Raw genomic sequence first — 25,249 nt, forward strand, 5'->3', positions numbered from 1 at the left:
GGAAAGATTGAAAGCGGGAGGAAAAGGGGACAACAGAGGATGAGATGGTTGGATGGCATCACCGACTCAATGGGCATGAGTTTGAGTAAACTCTGAAAGTTGCTGATGGACAGGGAGGCCTGGTGTGCTGCAGTCCATGGGGTCACAAAGAGTCGGACACAACTGAGCGACTGAACTGAACTGAACTGAGTGACTTCCATTGTGGGCTTTCTATTAATCCTATTTATAGTCCAGAGGTATTGGATATCTCTAATTCCTAAATTTTGTAAGCCTTGTGTGGGGGAAGTTTGGATGCTTCTTATCTCTCCCTATAGCCAGCAAAGGATTCTGTGTTCTTAATCCTTCTAAATCAATTCTCCCTCATCCATCTGCTTTCCCATTTCCAAAATTTTGATACAGAGACTTCATCCTTTGTTCTTTATCCCATGGTTTGATGTATTAAAAAAATTCATTTTTTTTTTTGTTTTCAGTGGGTTTCAGAGGGACCAAAAATGAAAGTATATGTTTACTTTTCTATCTTAGAATTTCAATGCATTTTTATTTCTATTTTCATTTATTCCATTTACCTGGATGTCAAAAGGTGGTTTTATGTTAAGAAAAGCCACCGTCAATGGCAGTAGCCAGTGATAAGGTAGACTTCTCCAATCTCCCCTCATGAGCTGTATGACACCAGTCAAATTACTCCCTATTCCTCACTTCAGTACCGCCATTTGTGAAGCCGTCTTTGGAAGGTAATAATACCTACTGCTTGGGGTTGTGACATGGATTAAAGATGATGTGTATAACTTGCCTGACCCTCTAATTATGCTGTTTTTGACATATCCTTTCCTAATATTCCTGAGAACATCAGACTTAAAACCAGCACTCCTCACAGACTTTTATTAATATATTTCATCTAGAACAGACAACCGTATATTTGGTGACTGGTAATAGAAACTCAGAAGACTCCATTAGCTAAGCAGATGTGTTTATAGTCTGGTGGGCATCTGTCAGCTAGCTACAGTGTTTCAATGTTGGAGGATTTTGGACTTTGACTCCCACTTTCCTGGTACTTCCTGGGGTGCATTTGTTTCCATCTGGACTCTGAAATCTGCAGGCATCTCTGGCTGCCATGCTGTTTTGCCTCTCATTTCTAAATTGAATGTCTTGTGGAGCAAAACCCATCCTTATTCTATCAAGAGGAGGCAAAAATCATTCACATTTGCTTGAAGTTTTCATGGGTTTCTTGTTTGTTTTCTGATTTTTTTTTCTCTTTGGCCAGATACCTCTGTCTTCTGGTGGAAGTTCCATCCAAGCATAAAACTTTTGTTTACGGGGCAACACAGCCCAGAAATAAAGGCAGTTACATGAAGCTGGGTAAATCTTCCAAAGAGAGCAGATTCTCATGCTGGAGGGTTGAGAGAAATCAGATCTCTGGGAATCACAAAAGTCCAGGAAGTTTCCATCCTGGCCTCAAATGAAGTTTTCCAACTCCAGTTAACCTATGTTCTATCTGTTTCCAAGACTCTTCAGAGTTTCATCAGACATTGCTATGCCCTTTATTTTCTGGAACTGCCTTTACAGCCCGTCACCCTCACCCCATCCCCCATGCACACACACATACCACACCCACACACCCACACACGTAGTCTGTCTCTCTCTTGCTGTATTCTCTTTGGGTGGATGCATGGGAAGATTTCTATCAGGTGTGAGCGCCAGGAAAAGATAAGTGTCCCCTGAATATTTGCTGGTTTGTAATCTTATAGGTATTTATGGATTAGGTACTCTTGGTTTCCTTCTTTCATTGGCTTCCTGGAAGCTCAGAAAACATGTTTGACTTTGTCTAAGCAAGTGCGTAGAACCCAGCAGTATGCACTTTGTACAGTATCATTATCCTCAACTTCATCTCATTTTCCCCATCTTGATTTTTCTCAACGCCGATTTTTTCACAGATTGATTTTTAAAACTTATTTTCTAGGCATTTTTTTGATTATGCTGCAGCACATCTTTATAGAATGGGGTGAGATATAAACATACAAATAAAGAGACAGGCAGTGTAAAACTTTTTGCCTGCAGGGGCAACGCAGCCCAGAAATAACTGCAGTTACATGAGGCTGGGGTAAATCTGCCAAAGAGAGCAAATTCTCATGCTGGAGGGTTGAGAGTAATCAGGTCTTTGGGACATCACAAAAATCCGTGATGGAGGACAGTAAGAACATTTATAGCTTCCTGCAGCCCTGGGTGCGCCTTCCAGACACTATGTCTTAATTGGAGGGATCCGTAAGTGATTCTGATGGACTTACAGCAGTTATCTTTCAGGATTCCCCATGGGTCATGAACTTTGAAGAGACACAGACCAGTTTCAAGTCAGAGCTCTGTGGTTTAGTACAATATTCTTAACCTAATAGAGACCTGGAAGCGATGTTAATTACTCACCTAACATCCAAGTGCTCCTGCGCACATCCCTGTCTGCCTCCTTGCATTTTAGTGGAAGTTATTTCTTCTTTATGGAAGTATAGAAGAATAGATGTGAGTTCGCTGTGCTTGACTTTTGCTGCTGAATTATGAGGAAGGCTGAGTTCTAGATGATGTATCTGTAAAATGGCAAAATCTCCATTAATCTGGGTCATTGAGTAGGTATAGCAAAGTCCCTGCTGATGCCTGTTAGACATTAGTATGAGGAGCAACATGGATTTTGTGAAGCTACTGAGGTTTTGGGTTGAACCTCACCCAAACTCACTAATACAATCCTCTCTATCCATAGCAGTAAAATGGAAATAGTAATTAACTCCCTGACAAGTTTCTGTTTTGAAGTATGACAATAATACAAGTGCAGTTTCTGGCATAGTATCTGGCCCAGAACAAAATCACTGGTGTTATAATAATGACCATATTTATTGATTTCTTCAGCTGCTGCTGTTGCTGCTAAGTCACTTCAGTCGTGTCTGACTCTGTGCGACCCCAGAGATGGAAGCCCACCAGGATCCCCCGTCCCTGGGATTTTCCAGGCAAGAACACTGGAGTGGGTTGCCATTTCCTTCTCCAATGCATGAAAGTGAAAAGTGAAAGTGATGTCGCTCAGTCGAGTCCGACTCCTAGTGACCCCATGGACTGCAGCCTACCAGGCTCCTCCGTCCATGAGATTTTCCAGGCAAGAGTACTGGAGTGGGGTGCCATTGTCTTCAGCAGAGACAGAAAATAAGATCTGATGGGCTGTGACTTGAGGCAGGGCAGTGTAGTAAAATGGAAAGAGCAGGGTTCTGGTGATCAGACAGCCCCAGAGGCATAACCCAACTGGTGAAATGTACTGTTTCTACCACTATATGCCAAAGCCTTTGACTGTGTGGATCACAATAAACCGTGGAAAATTCTGAAAGAGATGGGAATACCAGACCACCTGATCTGCCTCTTGAGAAATTTGTATGCAGGTCAGGAACCAACAGTTAGAACTGGACATGGAACAACAGACTGGTTCCAAATAGGAAAAGGAGTACGTCAAGGCTGTATATTGTCACCCTGTTTATTTAACTTAAATGCAGAGTACATCATGAGAAATGCTGGACTGGAAGAAACACAAGCTGGAATCAAGATTGCCGGGAGAAATATCAATCACCTCAGATATGCAGATGACCCCACCCTTATGGCAGAAAGTGAAGAGGAACTCAGAAGCCTCTTGATGAAACTGAAAGTGGACAGTGAAAAAGTTGGCTTAAAGCTCAACATTCAGAAAACGAAGATCATGGCATCCAGTCCCACCACTTCATGGGAAATAGATGGGAAAACAGTGGAAACAGTGTCAGACTTTATTTTTGGGGGCTCCAAAATCACTGTAGATGGTGACTGCAGCCATGAAATTAAAAGACGCTTACTCCTTGGAAGGAAAGTTATGACCAACCTAGATAGTATATTCAAAAGCAGAGACATTACTTTGCCAACAAAGGTTCGTCTAGTCAAGGTTGTGGTTTTTCCTGTGGTCATGTATGGATGTGAGAGTTGGACTGTGAAGAAGGCTGAGCGCCGAAGAATTGATGCTTTTGAACTGTGATGTTGGAGAAGACTCTTGAGAGTCCCTTGGACTGCAAGGAGATCCAACCAGTCCATTCTGAAGGAGATCAGCCCTGGGATTTCTTTGGAAGGAATGATGCTGAAGCTGAAACTCCAGTACTTTGGCCACCTCATGTGAAGAGTTGACTCCTTGGAAAAGACTCTGATTCTGGGAGGGATTGGGGGCAGGAGGAGAAGGGGACGACAGAGGATGAGATGGCTGGATGGCATCACCGACTCGATGGACGTGAGTCTGAGTGAACTCCGGGAGTTGGTGATGGACAGGGAGGCCTGGAGTGCTGCGATTCATGGGGTCGCAAAGAGTCGGACACGACTGAGCGACTGATCTGATCTGATCTGATCTGACCACTATAAAATGTGAATAATTTTACCTAACTTGAAGTCTTATAATGAAGATTAAAAAAGCATGTGCAGGTCCAAGCAGGTGGCTTGGGGCATAGATAATTCCTTTCCTTTGCTTCTCTGCATGTCTCCCTAATAGGCTGCCGCAGAGCCAGCCTCCGGCTCCCTGCCATGGGCGTGGCTTCCTAGGGGCAATGATGCTGGCTTTCTGCAATGGACTAAGATAGTAGCTTGGCCTTCTCAAGGTCACGGTGCATTTCTCATTGCATCTTTCAGTGGGAATGAGTAAGGCTAGGTTTTACCAATCTCATGAAGACTGATGGGAATTTTCTGATGCAAGTCCCTAGGAACTTGGGAAATACAGTGGGAGGTCAAAGGGATGCTAGTTTGGCCATCCTAAAGGGATGAGGATGGGGAGGCAGCAGCAAGCTTTAATGGGGGTGTGCTGGAACTCATATGAGTCCTTTTGCTCCCCATACCTTCCCCTCCCTGTCAAGAGGTGACCAGCTCACAGATGACCAGGGAATCCAGGCTGCAAAATAGACTCTGGGGTCTGTAAGAAGGAACTGAGACTGCAATGGGAAAGACAAGTTCAGTTCAAAAGTATAAAGCAGCAAAATATTTCTAGGCCAGTCTACTTTTTTTTTTTTTAAAGTAATGTTCTTTTTAATTTTGTTATTCATTTTTCATGTTTCATAACATCTTTCTAAATGTTCCTCTTTCCCCCTTCTGCCTTCTTTTTTTTTTAAAAACATTTTTTTAAAAATTGAAGTTATAGTTGATTTACAATGTTGTGTTAGCTTCAGGTGCAGAGCAAAATGATTCAATTATACAAAGACACATATTCTTTGTCAGATTAGTTTCCATTGCAGATTATCTCAAGACATTGAATATATTTCTGCATGTCACACAGTAGGTTCTTGTTAATTATTTCATATATAGTAGTGTGTATATGTTAACCGTGTACTTCTAATTTATCACCCCCTTTCCCCCTTTGGTAACCATAAGTTTGTTTTCTGTGTTTGTAAATCTATTTCTGTTTTGTAAATAAGTTCATTTGTATCATTTTTTAAGATTTCACAAATAAGTGATATTGTATGATGTTTTTCTTTTTCTAGGCCAGTCTTCTTAAGGCCTCTTGCAGTTTTCTTACTCAGATGGTCTTTTCTTTTTATGTAGGCTTCATCCTGCCCTATAATATCCTCTCCTGCCTCAGGACTCCACCAGCTCTATGCAGCCACACAATTCATTCAGCGATTAATCATGTCCTGCCTGGTGGCTGTCTTCTGCTGCTCTCCTGGAGTATTTTTCTCTTGAATTTCTATTTAAATTTTCTAGTGTTTGGGTCTCACATTACAGTTCAGGTTGCAAGTGCCCACGCAGCAGGCAGGGTGAACTGGCTTTCCAAGGGTCCTGCCGTGCCTTGAACAGTGCCTGGCCTCGGGGAGGATTCAGGAACATGGTTTTCTTACTGAACTGCATCTTGTTAAGCCTTGGTGCCCCTGGTTTCCAAGTTGCTGCTTCTCTCAATTTATATATTTCCATCAAAGAAGATGGCTGTCATTTTGGACACTTATGTCCTGAGAACTTAACCCTTCCTTACAAGAAGGATCACTGTTAAAGCATCTACTTAAAACAATTTTTTTTAAACTGAAGGATAGTTGATTTACAATGTTGTGTTAATTTCTGCTGTACAGTGGTGTCATTCAGTTATACATACATATATTCTTTTTCATATTCTTTTCCATTATGGTTTATCACAGGATATTGCATATAATTCCCTGTGCTATACATTAGGACCTTGTTGCTTATTCATCTTGTATATTAGTTTGCATCTGCTAATACCAAGCTACTAATCCATCCATCCCCCATCCTTCACTCCTTTGGCAACCAGAAGTCTGTTCTCTATATCTGTGAGTCTGTTTCTCTTTCACATTTGTGTTGCATTTTAGATTCCACATGTAAGTGATATCATATGGTATTTTTCCTTCTCTTTCAGACTTACTTTTCCATAGTATGATAACCTCTAGGTCCATCCATGTATTGTTGTTGTTCAGTTGCTCAGTTGTTTCTGAATCTTTGCACCCCATGGACTGCAGCATGCCAGGCTTCCCTGTCCATCACCAACTCTCGGAGCTTGCTCAAATTCATGTCCATTGAGTCGGTGATGCCATCAAACCATCTCATCCTCTGTCACCCTTTCTTCTGCCTTCAACACTTCCCAGCATCAGGGTCTTTTCCAGTGAGTCAGTTCTTCTCATCAGGTGGCCAAAGTACTGGAGCTTCAGCTTCAGCATCAGTCCTTCCAATGAATATTAGGAACTGATTTCTTTTAGGATTGACTGATTTGAGCTCCTTACAGTCCAGGGGACTCTGAAGAGTATTCTCCAACACCACAACTCAAAAGCATCAATTCTTCGATGCTCAGCCTTCTTTATGGTCCAACTCTCACATCCATACATGACTATTGGAAAAACCATAGCTTTGACCAGACCTTTGTCAGCAAAGTAATGTCTCTGCTTTTTAAAATGCTGTCTAGGTTGGTCATAGCTTTTCTTCCAAGGAGTAAGCATCTTTTAATTTCATGGCTGCAGTCACCATCTGCAGTGATTTTGGAGTCCAAGAAAATAAAGTCTGTCAATGTTTCTATTGTTTTCCTGTCTATTTGCCACGAAGTGATGGGACTGGAAGCCATGATCTTTGGTTTTTGAATTTTGAGTTTTAAGTCATCTTTTTCACTCTCTTCTTTTACTTTCATCAAGAAGCTCTTTAGTTCTTCACTCTCTGCCATAAGGCTTGTATCATCTGCATATCTGAAGTTATTGATATTTCCCTCGATGATCTTGATTACAGCCTGTGCTTCATCCAGCCCAGCGTTTCGCATGATGTACTCTGCATATAAGTTAAATAAGCAGGGTGACAATATACAGCCTTGACATAACCCTTTCCCAATTTTGAACGCGGCCATTGTTCCATGTGCACTTCTAACTGTTGCTTCTTGACCTGCATACAGGTTTCTCAGGAGGCAGGTAAGGTGGTCTGGTATTCCCATCTCTTTAAGAATTTTCCACAGTTTGTTGTGATCCACACAGTGAAAGACTTTAGCATAGTCAATGAAGCAGAAGTAGATGTATTTCTGGAATTCTCTTGCTTTTTGTATGATCCAGTAGATGTTGGCAATTTGATCTCTTGTTCCTCTGCCTTTGCTAAATCCAGCTTGAACATCTGGGAGTTCTTGGTTCATGTACTGTTGAAGTCTAGTTTGGACAATTTTGAGCATTACTTTGCTAGTATGTGAGATGAATGCAATTGTGTGGTAGTTTGAACATTCTTTGGCATTGCCCTTCTTTGAGATTGGAATGAAAACTGACCTTTTCCAGTCCTGTGGCCACTGTTGAGTTTTCCAAATTTGCTGGCATGTTGAGTGGGGCACTTTCACAGCATCATCTTTTAGGACTTGAAACAGCTCAGTTGGAATTCCATCACCTTCACTAGCTTTGTTTGTAGTGATGCTTTCTTAAGGCCCATTTGACTCGCACTCCAAGATGTCTGGCTCTAGGTGATTGATCACAACATTGTGGTTATCTGGGTCGTTAAGATCTTTTTTGTATAGTTCTTCTGTGTATTCTTGCCACCTTTTCTTAATATCTGCTGGTTCTGTTAGATCCATACCATTTCTGTCCTTTATTGAGCCCATCTTTGCATGAAATGTTTCCTTGGTATCTCTAATTTTTTTTGAAGGGATCTTTAGTCTCTCCCATTCTATTGTTTTCCTTTATTTCTTTGCATTGTTCACTTAGGAAGACTTTCTTATCTCTCCTTGCCATTCTTTGGAACTCTGCATTCACATGGGTATATCTTTCCTTTTCTCCTTTGTCTTTCACTTCTCTTCTTTTCTCAGCTATTTGTAAGGCCTCCTCCTCAGACAACCATTTTGCCTTTTTGCATTTCTTTTTCTTGGGGATAGTTTAGGATCTCTGTCTCCTACACAATGTTATAAACCTTCGTCCATAGATCTTCAGGCACTCTATCAGATCTAAACCCTTGAATCTATTTGTCACTTCCACTGTATGATCATAAGGGATTTGATTTAGGTCATATCTGAATGGCCTAGTGGTTTTCACTACTTTTGTCAATTTAACTTTGGATTTTGCTATAAGGAGTTCGTGATCTGAGCCACAGTATACATATATTAAAAACACTTTTTTTTTGGCTGCAATATGTGGGATCTTAATACCCCCACCATGAATCGAATCTGTGCCTTCTGCATTGGAAAATGTGGAATATTAACCACTGGACCACTGGAGAAATCCTAGCATCTACTTTTTTATTAGCCCTTTTCACTTTTCTCTTCACTCTCCTCACCAGCAGACGCAGTTGGCTGTCTTTTGGGTGTCATTTTTTGCAAAGAAACAAGTGTTCATCACTTATAAAAATGATTGTGTATGTTACAATGAAGGAAGAAGACAGGGTTATTTTGGAGGAGCAGATATTGGTGGTCTGCCATGCTCACAAGCCCAGCAACTTCCTCCCTCAAGACAGCCTTGAGGATATGATGTTGCAATTTGTGACTCTAGAAACTGGCAAGAGCTACTATGTCAAGTATCTGTAAGGAGCAAAACTGTAAAGGTAGGAGCCATGAAAGTCCAGAGTCTCTCATATGTTTTTAAGGTTTTTTTTTTTTTTTTTCCTTTTGGCTGTGCTGCATGGCTTATGGGATCTTAATTCCCTAACCATGGATGGAACCCAGGCCCTTGGCAGTGAGAGGGCAGAGTCTTAACCATGGGACTGCCAGAAAATTCCCTTTGTTTATGGTTTGCTTTAGCTAACTTGCTATAAAATACAGCTTCAAAACCATCTACTTCTTCATTCTCTCTTTCCTATACTTGTTTTCCTATTTTCTACTACATTGTGTATATATGCTCGGTCGTTTCAGTCATGTCAGACTCTTTGCAACCTCATGCACTGTAGCCCGCCAGGCTTCTCTGTCCATGGGATTCTCCAGGTGAGGATACTGGAGTGGGTTGCCATACCCTCCTCCAGGGGATCTTCCAGACCCAGGGATCGAACCAGCAAGATGTCTCCTGCATTGCAGGCAGATTCTTTACTGCTGAGCCACTGGGGAAGCCCTTCAACTACTTAACCTAAACATAATTCACCCATTATAAGTGTAGACTTCAGTGACTTCTAGTAGATTTACAGAGCTGTGCAGCCGTCACCGCAATCAATTATAGGACAGTTTCACTACAAAATAAACACTCCCCATTTTGGCCCAATTCTCTCAGCTTCAGGGAAACCACAGGTCTATTTTTGTCTCTATAGATTTGCCAGTTCTAACACTTCATGAAAATGGAATCATATAATATGTGGTCTTTTGTGACTGGCTTCTCAAATACAGTGTTTTCAAGATTCATCCATGTTGTAGCACATATCAGTACTTCATTTTTGTGGCCAAGTAATATTCCATTGTATGGATCAAAATCATTATTTTCTTTGTTCATTTATTAATTAATGGACAATTGGATGGGCTCCACTTTTCAAATTGGAGTATAGTTAATTTACAATGCTGCATTAGTTTCATGTGTACAGCAAGTGATTCAATATATATATATATGTATAAATTATATACATTTAGTTATACCTACACTCTTTTCCCTTATAGGTTATTACAAAATGATGAGTGTAGCTCCCTGTGCTGTACAGTAGGTCCTTGTGGTTTGTTTTATATACAGCAGTGTGTATCCATTAATCCCAAACTCCTAATTTATTTCTCCCACTCCCCCAATCCCCTTTGGTAACCATAAGTATGTTTTCTACACATTTTTTGTCCATTGTGAATAACAGTACTATGAATGTTCTTGTGCAGCTTTTCTTGGGACCTATGTTTTGCGCCTCTTAGGAATGCAATTGTTGGGTCACACAGCAACTCCATGCTTGGTATTTGAGAAGCTGCTATGGCAGTTTCCACAGCAGCTGCACCATTTTACAGTCTATCATTTCTCTGCATCCTCCCAACACCTATTCTTGGTCTCTCTGCTTGGATACAGTTGCCTATGTCTCAGGATTCTCTGATGTTCTGCTTCCTTCCTGGCTTCTCCCTGAGATGGAGTGGATGATCAGGGAATTGTCTCCTGGGTTCCTGGGTGAGGTGTCCTCTGGTTGTTTCAGGGATGTTTATGGGGGCACTCCTTCCAGAGCTCAACCCAGGGAGTCACATGGAGCTCCTCATGCCCTCAGGGCTCTCCTTGTTGGCTGACCGCCCCAGCCTGGAAAGACAAGTCAAGAAGAATGCCCTCAGCTTTGCTCTAGTCCTCGCTGTTCGATTCTTAGACTTTCAGACTGGAAAGGGGATGCGGCTTAATGCTGCTCCTCTCCCAAAGCTGCGACCTCCCTGACCTGTCATGTTACAGAGACTATCTTCCCTCATCTGGTGGACTGTGACAGAGATTCCGAGTCACAGACCCCGTAGGCTTTGCCCTTGATACACCATGTCAGAGCTAAAGGAATTGGAAACGCTCGCCTCTCTGACACACCTGTCTTTCAAGCATATTGCTTTGCTACATATCATGTTTTGCATGCTAGGAAGAGAATAATTACCTCATTCATTTCCTTTGCATTTTTTCTGTAACAAATAAGTACGAATGAATGCATCTGACTAACTAGAATGAAGACTATATAATCAGGAAGGCAAAAGAGAAAATAATTTTCAAAAATATTTGCAAAATATTATTGTTGTTACATTGCTATCATTTCAGTGTTTGCCACATGAGTATAGTTCCCTGTGCTGTACAATAGGTCCTTGTTGTTTATTTTATATACAGTAGTGTGTATCCATTAATGCCAAACTCCTAATTATCTCTTCCCATTCCCCCTTGACCCATTGCCTTAAAAGATTTTTTTTTAGCCCATGACCCATTGCCTTAAAAACTGTCTAGCTTCAATATATTTATTTATTATTAAATTTAAGAAATTAAATTTTAATTGCAGTAATAGTCTAATTGACTCACAATGCTGTGCTAGTTTCAGGTGTACAGCAAAGTGATTCAGTTATATATATATATGTATATATATTCTTTTTCTCTTATAGGTTATTACAGAATATTGAGCAGAGTTCCCTGTGCTATACAATAGGTCCTGTTGGTTATCTGTTTTATATATATAGTGTGTATTTGTTAATCCCAATGTCCAGCTTTAATATTGTACTTGTCTTACGATTATAAACAGTTTTTTCCAAACATAGGATTATGTGATACTACCAAAAATACCTTGAACTATGCAAATATTTCCTGAATATGTTATCATTGTAGGTAAAATTCCGATAAAGCTAAAGACCCTCTTAAACACCACCTTCAATTCTAAGACCCTCCAAGAGGTAAACGTGCTTATCTCAGATGTGTATCTTTCCAGATCTTTTCCTTGTGCCTTTATATACTGTCACAACTCTCTATAGAAATAAGTTGGTCTGCTTTCTTTCTACATGGATACTATTATTCTTTGTGCATTATTTTGCAGCTTGCTTGTTTTTGCTTCTAAAATGTCTTGAAGGTCATACTACGCCAGTGGTGGTAGCTTCACCTTATTTGCTTGTAAATACTACATAGTATTCTATAGCACAGAAATTTATAGGTTATTTAAGACAAGTCCTTATTAATAAGCATGTAAATTGATTCTTATTTTTTTTATTGTTACAAATTATGATTCAAGGAACATTCTGGTACATGCTGCTTCCCACACACAATAGTGTCTCTAGGGAGAGACTGAGAAGAGGAATTGTTGGGTCAAAGGGCATCTATATTTAACATTTTGATAGGCACCACCCAACTGCCGTCTTGAAGTTCTGAACCTAGGTTAGGCTACGGAAGAGGCCTTTAAAGAATTGCAGCTGTCCTAAGTCCTCTGCCTCAGGAGAAGGACACACACCTCTGTTCCCTTGAGAATCATTGATTTATACTTCAGTATGAGTGCAATCATTGTGTTTTTTCGACCAGAGAAATCTACATTTAAAGGCTTACTTCTAATTGTGGAATAAAGCATGTTGTTTTCTGTGGAAGTAATTTCAGGCATCAGTGAGCAGGTAAGGGAGGAATTTCGGGGTGTGTAAGCTTTTCTGTGCCCCTGATATTATTCTATCTTGATTGCTGGCTACCCTGTGAGGTACACAGAAAACCCTGCTCTTCTTTTTTTCCCACTTGCCCGGGGGGAGTTGGGTCCACACTCAAAGCTTGATCCAGAATGGGAATATCTCAGAGAGAAGCCTTTAGCTCCAGATTCTGTTTCCTTTTTGCAGGAGGCCATAATGGATCTGGCAGAACAAAGCACCCAAGACCTGCAGGGGACACAGTAGAGGAGGAGGGGCGGGGTCTGCCACCCCCAGAAGGGAGGGGCAACATCAGGCGGAGGCCAGGAGACTGACCAAGGGATAGAGGCTCAGGCCTCCTGGAGGGGAGGGAAAGCAGAGTAAGAGGCTGGCCAAGAAGGAAACCAGTCATGACCAAGATGGCAGCTTGGGCAGCATTATTCTTGTGGTGGCCTGGACATGAGCTTCAGCTGGAGCTGACTAGCTCAGAGGGCTCTGGAATTGTGTGTAGGGGTGAGCAGAGGGGGTGGATCAGGGTTGTAGGATAAACCAGGATGCATAGAAATCTCAGCAACTCTGGGATGGGTGTTAACATTGTCCTTTTTAGCAGATGAAAAAACATGCTCAGAGACACTGCAGAGGTCCAGCAGATGGAGGCATGGTTTGCATCTAGATTGATCTAACCTGGAGACCGAGCATGCTCAGCCCCAGGGAAAGAACCTGTCTACATCTGTCCTACTGGACTCAGCAGGGTCTCTGGGGGTATGCCGTGGATACTCAACATGTGTTTGGTGAGTGGACAACCCAGTGAATGAATGACCTGAAGAGCTTCCCAGCCACAAGGTGCAGCGTGCAAAGGTGACAATGAAAAAGTTCATCTTCAAATTATTCTCTCAGGGACAGTACTACTCAAGGGAAGCCCACTCAGGAAGCCCCTCCGTCTCCTGTCAAGAGTGAGGAGAGGAAGGGAGGAGTCTGTGCCCCCCACCCCCACCAGGAAGAGTAGCTGGGCGGGAGAGACAGTGCAGGAAGTTCTGAGAACCCAGGATCTCATGTCTCGGGTTCTGAGAGGAAAGGGAGCCCTTCTGGGGAGCAGCCATCCTTAACTGATGGCGATGATGAAATATATCACCTGCGAGCATCTTGGCTGGACCTTGGCTCTGAATCAAATGTCAGCCTCATGCCTAGTAACCCCAGGAATAATTGACAGCAGCAAAATGTCTATTATAAATTCCATAATGCATGCATTTGCTCTTGGAGAAGATAACTTGCTACTGGCTCAGGATGGGGTCCCAAAGATCAAAACTGGGAAATTCCCTGCAAGAGATGATGACTCAGAGCTCACCAGAACCATTCCAGAAGGGCAAGACACTGGTTTTCAGCTGGTGGTTTGCTCCATCCTTTTCAGGCCTGAAGAGACAACACTTTCATTTTATAGATGGTTTCTTCTAGGCTGGGTCTGATATACACATATTTTACCTTACCTTGACCAAACTCTGGTAGGGTATATACAATACTAGTCATTTATACTATATATATGCAGGTCAGGAAGCAACAGTTAGAACTGGACATGGAACAACAGACTGGTTCCAAATAGGAAAAGGAGTATGTCAAGGCTGTATATTGTCACCCTGCTTATTTAACTTCTATGAAGAGTGCATCATTAGAAATGCTGGACTGGAAGAAGCACAAGCTGGAATCAAGATTGCCGGGAGAAATATCAATAACCTCAGATATGCAGATGACACCACCCTTATGGCAGAAAGTGAAGGGGAACTAAAAAGCCTCTTGAAAGTGAAAGAGGAGAGTGAAAAAGTTGGCTTAAAGCCCAACATTCAGAAAACAAAGATCATGGCATCTGGTCCCATCACTTCATGGGAAATAGATGGGGAAACAGTGTCAGACTTTATTTTTTTGGGCTCCAAAATCACTGCAGATGGTGACTGCAGCCATGAAATTAAAAGACACTTACTCTTTGGAAGGAAAGTTATGACCAACCTAGATAGCATATTGAAAAGCAGAGACATTAGTTTGCCAACAAAGTCTGTCTAGTCAAGGCTATGGTTTTTCCAGTAGTCATGTATGGATGTGAGAGTTGGACTGTGAAGAACTGATGCTTTTGAACTGTGGTGTTGGAGAAGACTCTTGAGAGCCCCTTGCACTGCAAGGAGATCCAACCCGTCCATTCCAAAGGAGATAAGTCCTGGGTGTTCTTTGGAAGGAATGATGCTAAAGCTGAAACTCCAGCACTTTGGCCACCTCATGCGAAGAGTTGACTCCTTGGAAAAGACTCTGATGCTGGGAGGGATTGGGGGCAGGAGGAGAAGGGGATGACAGAGGATGAGATGGCTGGATGGCATCACCGACTTGATGGATGTGAGTTTGAGTGAATTCCGGGAGTTGGTGATGGACAAGGAGGCCTGGCATACTGCAATTCATGGGTCGCAAAGAGTTGGACACGACTGAGCAACTGAACTGAACTGATACATACTATTCATACCTTCATTTTATACATGAAAACACTGAGCTTTAGAGAGGTATTATACAGCTAATTGGAGCAGAATCCAGGATTTCACCAGGTCTATTTGGCTCTGAAATCTGAATTTTACATATCAACCTTTGAAATTTCTCAAAGTGCTGCTGCTGCTTTAGCCTTTAAGATAAGTTCAGACTCTTTGTACAGGTCAGATATGTGGAACGAAGAGACTTCACATTTATGAGTATCCATTGTGTACTTTCCATATATTCTTAATTTTTCCTAACAGCATCTATGAAATAGATGATAGACTCACTTCATTATAAACCTACTTGCTTCAACAGGAAAAAGGGTTAGAAGTCAGGAAACTTCAGACTTTCAATCACAAAGTTATTTTTAAAAATGTTTCTTTCAAAAAAAATGTTTCTTTCATGATGAAGGCTAGTTTTTAGAAATGATTTTATTGAAGTATAGTTGACTTATGTTAATTACTGCAGTATAGCAAAGTAACTCACTTATACATATATACATTCTTTTTCATGTTCTTTTCCATTATGGTTTTTCGCAGGATATTGAATATAGTTCCCTGTGCTGTACAGGAGGATCTTGTTCATTCATTGTATAATAGTTTGCATCTGCTAACTCTGAACTCCCAATCCATTCCTCCCCCCACCCCTTGGCAACCTCAGTTCTGTTCTTTATATCTATGTGTTTGTTTCTGTTTTATAGATAGGTTCATTTATGTCATATTTGAGGTTCCACATATAAGTGATATCATATAGTATTTGTCTTTTTCTGATTTAATGAAACAGGTATTTTTTTTCTTTCAGATTTATTGAGATATATATGACAAACAACACTGTGTAAATTTAAGATGCGTAACAGAATGTCTTGACTTATATGCATCATGAAATGATTATTACAATAAGTTTAGTGGACCCATCATTTCACATAGATACAAATATTTTTTAAAAAAAGAAAAACTTTTTCCTTGTGGTAAGAACCCTTAAGATTTACTCTTTAACAATTTGAATATATAACGTACAACAGTGTTAATTATATGCATTGTGTTGTACATTGTATCCCTGTATTCATTTATCTTTTCTTTTGTTTTTTTTTTTTTATTTTATTTTTTAACTTTACAATATTGTATTGGTTTTGCTATGTTGGCTTCTGCCATACAACAATGTGAATCAGCCATAAGTAAACATAAGTCTCCTCTTGAACCTCCCTCCAAGGTTTTTTTTTTTAATCATGAGCATCATTTATTATTTTAGTCTTTATAGCATGTGGAACCATAGTAGGCAATTATTTGACATATGTGGAAATGTGGAGGTTGCTAAGTCATGTCTGACTCTTTTGTGACCCCATGGACTATAGCCTGCTAGTCTTCCCTGTCCATGGGATTTCCTAGGCAAGAATGCTGGAGTTGGTTGCCATTTCCATCCTCAGGGGATCTTCCTGACCCAGGGATCAAACCTGTGTCTCCTGCATTTACAGGCAGATTCTTTACCATTGAACCACCAGGGAAGCCATATATTTTATATATATATATATGCAGGCTGTGCCACAAGGCACATGGGATCTTAGTTCCCTGACCAGGAATCGAACCTGTGCCCTGCTTCAGTGGGAGTGCGGAGTCTTAACCAATGGACCACCAGGGAAGTCCGTGAAAGTGAGTTTTAATCTTAAGTATAAAAGCTATGAGTTGAAAGAAGCATTGCTAGGTCAATCCTGAGTGGCTTAAAACCAAATCTAAATGAAACGGTTTCTAGAACATCAAAATGCAGCTTAGTTCACAACCTTTAACAGTAACAGAAACTCTTGACATCAGGTGGGCCGCTGGCTGCTTGGTGAACAATTCACTAGCTCGTAAACTGCACCCACAATTGATTTTCTCTTTTGTCATAGTGTTGGCTTCAACCATGAAGAATGATGACAAGAGTCCTCAGGATGCGAACTATGCTTCCTAATCAATGCATTTCCCATTATCCAGTCTCCTTGGGGAAAAATGGGACATCATATTGCTCTGGGTGGGGGGGTCCTTTGGATGGCTTGATCTGAGGCTGGCCACGGGTTTTTCCTGTAGGAACTTGCCAGAAAGCTCTGTCTCCCCAGAGCAAAGGGTCAGGGAAGCTCAGAAGGTAGCCTGCCCTTTCCTTTCCAGCCATAGACATGTGGTTAATTCCATTCCATTACCCTTTGTCTGAGTTGCAATTGAAAAAAAAAAAAGAAAACACCAAAGAAAAAAACCCCAAACTCTCTTGGCCTCTCTGCCCTCAAGATAATGTGATGAAATGGGGCAGAACTGCCCACCAGCTACACCAATAACATCTTGAAATTTCACTCTTAACCGATTAGGAAACACAATGTCTCCGCTAAGAATTGCCTCATTTATCACAGCTCCCAGAATGTTCTCGCTGGACTGCGTGGATGAGCAAGGCTCCCTGCGAGGAAGGACAGGATGAGGGAAGACCCACTGCGCCTGTGGAAACACAGATTCTTTTTCCACGCAGCAATTAATCTTCCGCTCTGCTAAATTACAGCAGAGGCGGGCTGTCTCCGGAGTGAAAATTCGAGGTGGATGCAGGCCCTGGAACAGAACAGAGAACCTGCCTGATGACAGCTAAACACCAGCAGCTCAGGGGTGGCAGCGAGCAGGGGCATTTGAAGGACGGGAGGAGATCCTATTTCCTGTCGACCATTTTTCCCTTCTTCCTCTGGGTAAAGAACATACACTGTAAGCTTGTGGCCGGGGGTCCTTTTCTTCTTTGCTTTAGTCTCTGTCTGTCTCCCCCATTTGCTACTTTTGCACCAACATGGCACATACACCCCAAGCTGGTTCCAACCCCAGGGCCTTTGTCCCTCCTGTTGCCTCTGCCTGAAAATCTCCATACCCAGGTCATCCTTGTCATCCTGGTTGCAACTCAAGTCATCTTCACAGAGACACCTCCTGGTCTTTTTCTTTTTTTTTCCATTTCAGCCTTATTGAGGTATAATTGATGAATAAAAATTGTATATATTTAAGGTGCAACTCACTGTTTTGATATCTGTCTACACTGTGAAATAATCACCACAATCAAAGTCATTCACAAAGCCATCACTTCACATAGTTGTCTTTTTCTTTTTTCTTTTTTTTTGGGGATGAGAATGTGTAAGATCAACTCTCGTAGCAAATTTCAAGTGTGAAGTACAGTATTGTTCTTTTTCCCCTAGTCAAAAACTTAAAAAATTGAAGTATATTTGATTTATGATATTGTGTTAACTTCAGGTATACAGTAAAGTGATTCAGTTATACATGTGTGTGTGTGTGTGTGTATATATATATATACATGAATGCATGTATCTATGTTCCTTTTCAAATTCTTCTCCCTCATAGGTTATTAATGATAGTCACATTGCTGAAAATTAGGTCTCCAGAACTGATTCATCTTACATAACTGAACATTTGTACCCTGTGACCAACATCTCCCTTTTCCCGGCCAGCTTCTGGCAATCACCATTTTCAATTCTCTGCTTCTTTGAGTATGACTATTTTCAATTCTATGTAGAAGTGAATTAAGGAAGTATTTGTTTTTCTGTGACTGGATTGTTTTACTCAGCACAAAGTTCTCCTGGTTTATCCATGCTGTTGCAAATGGTAGCATCTCCTTCTTTTTAAAGGCTGAATAATATTCTATTGTATACATGTACCACATCGTCTTTATCCATCATCTGTCAGTGGACATCTAGGTTGTTGTCTTGTTCACACTTCTGCCCAGGCCAGTCACAACCATTGGCCTCCTGCTTGCCTGGGAGGGAGTGTAGACTTCTGCTCTCTGGGACCTCATGGTCTAGAGAGGAGGGGAGAGAAGTAAATTGAAAATTACCACTTAGAGGGCCAATTGTGACAACAGATCTAAGCTGGGTATCAGAATAGAGGGGCTCTTAAACTGAATCATGTGAGGAAGAGTCAGGAGGACTGCCTGGAGAAAGTATCATTGGAGCAGAATTGCAAGGGATGGAAGACACTTCAAGGCAAAGAAAGTTGAGAATTTGTGTTTCAGGCAAAGGAGATAAAATGTGGGAAGAAATGGAAGTGAGAGAAAATGAGGCCCTAGAGAAATTCTTCAGTATGACTGGGAATTAAAGGAAAGAGCAAAGCTGAGAGGGGCAGGATTTTGCTCTGAATGGGTTAGGTAGCACAATGATTACAAGAAGACAATACAAAATAAGTCAATTATCATAGACTATTTGGGGAGTTTTCTGGTAAACAAGGCTGGAGAGCTTGGCAGGCATGAACTTGGAGGCACTGAGTGCCCTGCTAAGAGGCAAGTAGCTCATTATGAAGGGCCTGGGGGGTGGGGGGTGGTCCCTGAAGGGTTCCTAACAGTGAAATGATCCATCAGGAGCAGCCCACAGGAACTGTGTCTCCAGGTGTCAGCAGGTATTATAGCAAAACGGGGTTTTGAGGTTATACAAGTTTGGAAAAGGTAGACTAAAGAAGGTAAATTTTTTTTAATGGTTGAGTAATACTCCATTGTGTATATGTACCACAGCTTTCTTATCCATTCATCTGCTGATGGACATCTAGGTTTCTTCCATGTCCTGGCTATTATACACAGTGCTGCGATGAACATTGAACAGTCTTTTGGACTCTGTGGGAGAGGGAGCGGGGGAATGATTTGGGAGAATGGCATTGAAACATGTATAATATCATATAAGAAACGGATCGCCAATCCAGGTTTGATGCAGGATACAGGATGATTGGGGCTGGTGCACTGGGATGACCCAGAGGGATGGTATGGGGAGGGAGGTGGGAGGGGGGTTCAGGATTGGGAACACGTGTACACCCATGGCGGATTCATGTTGATGTATGGCAAAACCAATACGATATTGTAAAGTAAAAAAAAAAAAAAGTGGTATATACTCTCAAAAAAAAAAAGAAGGTAAATTTTTTTTTTTGGTAGGACTTTTCAGAGCCTTTAATATGCTGATGAGTCTTTCGAGGTTCTAAGAACAGGATAGAATGAACAGGGCTTCTTAACTTGGCCATGCGGAATATTGTTCCTCTTTGACATAATTAATCTAGGTCCAGGGATCTGCACTCATTTAAAGGTGTTGCTTGCTTTCTTTTTTATTTGTTAATTCACTGTGTTAGTTTTCTACAACTGCTGTGAAAAATCACCACAAATATAGTGGTGTCAGTCAACACAGATGTATTAAGATCTTTGGAAGGAGGACATAGTGATTCACTCCAGTATTCTTGCCTGGAGAATTCAATGGAGAGAGGAGCCTGGTAGGCTACAGTCCATGGGGTTGCAAAGTGTTGAACACGACTGAAGCGACTTAACACGCATATATTATCTCAAGGTCTGTGAATCGGAAGTCTGACATAGCGATAAAGAGAAATATCATATGACGTTCTTTATATTCGGACTCTATAAAGAAATGATACAGATGAACTTATTTACAAAAAAGAAACAGACTCATAGACTTAGAGAACAGACTTATGGTCACTAGTGGGGAGGGATGAGGGGAAGGGATATTTAGGGAGTTTGAGGTCGTACATACTCATGTACACACTGCTGTATTTAAAATGGATAAGGACCCTCTGTATATCTCAGGGAACTCTGCTTAATGTTAGGTGGCAGCCTGGGTGGGAGCGGAGTTTGGGGGAGAATGGATACCTGTATATATATGGCTGAGTCAGTTTGCTGTGCACCTGAAACCATCACAACATTGTTAACTGGCTTTACTTCAATATAAAAAAGTTAAAAAAAAGAAGTCTGATATAGATCTAAAATCAAGAGTCTGCAGGACTGTCTTCCTTTCTGGTGGCTCTAGGGAGGACCTGTTTCCTTGTTGTTTTGTGCTGTTGGCAGAATTTAGTTCTCTTGGTTGTATAACTGAGATCTCTGTTTCTTTGTTGGCTAACAGCTGAGGGCAGGTCCTAGCTTCTGAGGTTCCTAAATTCCTGGGGTCAGTGTCTTTTCCCTCCATCTTCAAAACCAGGAATGGCGGTCAAGTCCTTTTGACACTTTGAATATCTTCTTCTTCCTCTCATCTCTCTGACAACAGCTGGGAAGTGTTCTCCATTTTAAAGGACAAATGTGATTATATTGCTCCCACCAGGTGATCCAGATTAATCTCCCCAACCATAGGTGTATTTGCAAAGTCTCTTTTGCTGAAAGGTAATATTCATAGATGCTGGAGATTGGGATGTGAGCATCTTTGCCTGTCTCCCACCTTGCCCTTGATTTTCAGTATAATCAAGTTTCAAAGTTAAAGACCATTTTCTCAGGGAGGGAAAATGAAAGCAAGGCTAAGTGTGTAGAATTCTGCTTCTTTTCATCATATAAATCTAATAACATCACTAAGCACTGGGACTTCCCTTTCACTGTTCATCTTTTTGCTCTAAACATAGGCAAGTGGGCCAACCTTGTTTCCTCTTGGGTCATGGAGCCTAGTTATTACTTGGGCCTCTGCCTCTTAGAGGTGTGGCTTAACCTAACTGAATCTGCCTTCTTTGATCCGTGATGATCCAGAGCTCTCTCTGGGACATCAGCAGGGTCCTATGACTTCTGTCTGTCTTAGCAACCCTGTGTCTACAGGGCACCCTTCTATCTGGCCCCCAGCTCCCTGGATGTATAACGCTGTTTCTTCTTGAGAAAGCCACTTACATCAAGCCCTTCATGACTTTTTGCAGATTTTTACCTACAGTTTGGGTCTTCCCTTGTGGCTCAGACAATAAAGAATCTGCCTGTACTGATTCATGTTGATGTATGGCAAAAACCACTGCAATATTGCCTCCAACTAAAATTAAAAAAAAAAAAAGGATCTGCCTGTAATGTGGGAGACCTGGGTTCGATCCCTGGGTCAGGAAGATCCCTTGAAAAAGGGAATGGCAGCCCACTCCAGTAAGTACTCTTGCCTGGAGAATTCCCTGGACAGAGGAGCCTGGCAAGTTATATAGTTCATGGGGTCACAAAGAGTTAGACATGACTGAGTGGCTAACACACACACACACACACACACACACACACACACAGACACAGACACACACACACAGTTTGGGAGGGGGCAAGGACTTGTTGTGGGCTCCCCACACATTACCTGCTCTGCCTGCTTCCTTCTTGCGTGGTTATACGCAGATACTTTTGGCTAACTTGGGAGGTCTCTTTTTGGATATGTGCTAACTGGCTAAAAATCAGTTTCTGGATAATCCAAGTTCAGAATTATAAAGGAGCACGCAGGGTTTCTGCATAGTATTGGTGCAGGTATATGGGTGTGAAGTGTTGTGTTTCAGGTCCCAGACCTGACTCTCTTTTAAAAATAATTTTATTGAAGTGTAGTTGATTTACAATGTTGTGTTAATTTCTGTTGTATAGCAAAGTAATTCAGTTTTACATATATATTCTTGTTCATGTGCTTTTCCATTATGGTTTGTCACGGGATATCACTGTACTCTACAGGAGAACCTTGTTGCTTATCCATTCTCTATATAATAGTTTACACCTGCTAATCCCACAGTCCCAGCCCATCCCTCCCCCTTTCCCACTCCCCCTTGGCAATCACAGGTCTGTATTTTCTATGTCTGTGAGTCTGTTTCATAGGTAAGTTCATTTGTGTTGTATTTTAGATTCCACATACAGAGCTGATCTCAAGTCTAGTGGCTAATAGGTCAAATGGATGGGGTGGCTGACCCTTGGGGGCAGGGCACTGTCCTTTCTGGTTTTGCATATGTCTAAATCAGCCTATACAGACTCTCTGCACTTACACAGCATCCTCACTTCTGTGGGCAGGCTGAAATCACAGTTCATGAAATAGAGAAGCCCTGAACCAGCATAAAATGGTAAAAAAGCAGGGGCATCCTTTCGTGTCTGGAGTGATAAGCAGTGCTGCCAAGCATGTGAACCGTGCTTAAAATATTCATTTGATGTAGCTGCTCTCTGATTTAAGTGATATGGAGAAGGCAGTGGAGTGAGTGAAAATAAACTGGAAGACAGAAACCCAGTCCCTTGGACACAGGAGGAGGTGCTGCACAATTGCTGAAATCAGAGTACACAAATTAGTCTCATCCTGAAAGGTCCTGAAACCAAACTGTGGAAAAAGCCACAATATACTTACCTGCGGCAGGATGTGTGGTGAAGCCGTGTAGCAAACTGATAAGGACCCATCTTACCGTGTTTGTTGACAGTGTTTGTCAAAGTGGTCATTCAGTGAATTAAACATTCAACCACATGTGTTTTGGAGAATTAACTTTCTCCGAAATGGCTTTCGGCAAATTTGCTACAGTCCACAGCTTCTATCCCAAGTGACTTATTAAGAAATTTCTTCTAAACAAGTATGGTGCAATCCCTGGAAAGAATTCTTGTGAAAACAAGTTTTATCTTTCTTTAAAAAGCCAACTTTACTGCCCTAATTTATTTTGGCAGTTCCTGGATCATCCTGGGTTTCAGTCTTCCTGATGAAATTATTTTGATGTCATCCCCTGGGGACATTTGCCTCCTGATCTCTGGGGGTGCTCCTTGATGTTGATAAACCAGCATTCTCTTCTCTTCCCTAAAAGGAGGCTTGAATTTTTAGAGGACTTACTTTGTTTTTTTTTTTAAGAAAAATATGAAGCTGGATTGCTACCTTACTCTTTTTTTATTTTTATTTTTTACTCTTTTTTTAAAATTTATTTTTTACTGAAGCATTTTTGGCTTACAGTGTTGTGTGAGTTTCAGGCGCACAGCAAAGTGATTCAGTTATACGTATATATGTGTTCTTTTTCAAATCCTTTTCCATTATGGTTTATCATGGAATATTGAATGTTGTTCTTCCTTGTGCAATACAGCAGGACCTTGCTGGTTATCCAGTCTCTATATAATAGTTGCTTTCCACTTGTTCTGAGCCGCAGGATCATCCTGATCTTTTCATGGAATAAAAATATCTCTTAAAGTTTCAGCAGTGCTCTCCTGGACCCGTTTTCCTGTCCTCCCCTATCAGGGGCTCCAGGACCATACAGTCACTTAAGGCTGCCATCAGCTGAATCACAGTCTGCTCTTCCTTGTTGGCAGGAATTGGTTGCCTCACCCCTTGTGGGTTCCTGTCTTCATCAATACGGCTTCTATGGCCTTCCCAGGATAGTGTCAGCTCATCTTGGTCCCCTCCTGCCCTATCTGACCCTGAGCAGCTTAGAGAACTGTGTTGGGAAAGCCTTTGTTGAGGGTTCAACCCAGGGGCCCTCCAACAAGGAGGTGGCTTTGTCCTCCACCTTGGGTCGTCACCCCACATTTCCATCCAGCTGCCTGTCTTTCAGAGTGCAGAGCTACTCTGTCCCCACTTAACACTGGATCCTTTACGACAGTGTCCAGGCTTCTGCTGTGGCCCTCCCATTGGCAGCAGTGTGCCACTGAGTTTTACTGATGAATAGAGTGTCTTAAAAAAATTCTCCCTATAAATCCCCTGTACTTCATTCAGTATTTATTGACTGTTTATTGTGTGCTCAGCACCATGCTCCATGCTGTGAGACAGACAGAAGAGGCTAAGCTGGATTCAGTGGAGGTGGGATAGTGACCTTGGTGGGGACTTGAGATTAGTGCTTGGGGGACTCTGAGGTGCTTAGAAAGGGAATCGATTAAAAGCTCCAGGCACAGGTAGAATTCATATTGAGGGGCTCAGAGAAAATACGGCAGGGCTGGTTGCTGGGGGCCTGGAGGCCTGGTTTGGGGACTTAAACTCAGGGACTGAGTTTAAACCTGGGTGGTTGGGTTTAATGTATACACACACTGTATATAAAATAACCACATAGGACCTACTATTAATATATAGCACAGGGAACTACAGTCAATATTCTATGATAAAAAGAATAGGTATGTGTATATGTATAGCTGAATCACATTACTGTATACTTGAAACTAACATGACATTGTAGATCAACTATACTTAAAAAAAAAAAATCCCAAAAGCAGAAAGATGACACTGGCCTTTAATGGTGGGAAGGATTGGAATAAACTGAAGAGGGTGAAGGGGATTCAGTGGCGGAGAGGAGGATGGCGTGAGTCTTGAGAGGCAGGAATGAGGGCAGGGTACCCCCCAGACTAAAAACTCTCATTTGGCTAAATTGGTCAGGTTGCTCCTCACAGTGATGGTTTCATGAAAAATCCATGTCATTTGAAGGGGGACATTTTTGGTAATACTTGAACATAATTGGAGTGGTTTGCAAAAATGTGTGCATCCTTGAGGATTTTTGGATAGTTTTTCAGAATTTAATTTTTTCTTACGTTTATCTTTTACAAAGTTAATTTTTGGCCATTTAGTCCTCCTTCTATGCTTTTTATAAA

General features: G+C 41.6%; 1 pseudogene; it reads right to left on the bottom strand.

Moving 5' to 3' along the window:
- The window catches only part of LOC112578818, a 120,859-nt pseudogene extending 97,761 nt beyond the window's left edge, over nt 1–23,098 (bottom strand).
- Nucleotides 23,099–25,249: the final 2,151 nt, after the last annotated feature.

The sequence above is a fragment of the Bubalus bubalis genome, chromosome 2, assembly GCF_019923935.1.
Source record: "Bubalus bubalis isolate 160015118507 breed Murrah chromosome 2, NDDB_SH_1, whole genome shotgun sequence".
NCBI classification, from domain to species: Eukaryota; Metazoa; Chordata; class Mammalia; order Artiodactyla; family Bovidae; genus Bubalus; species Bubalus bubalis.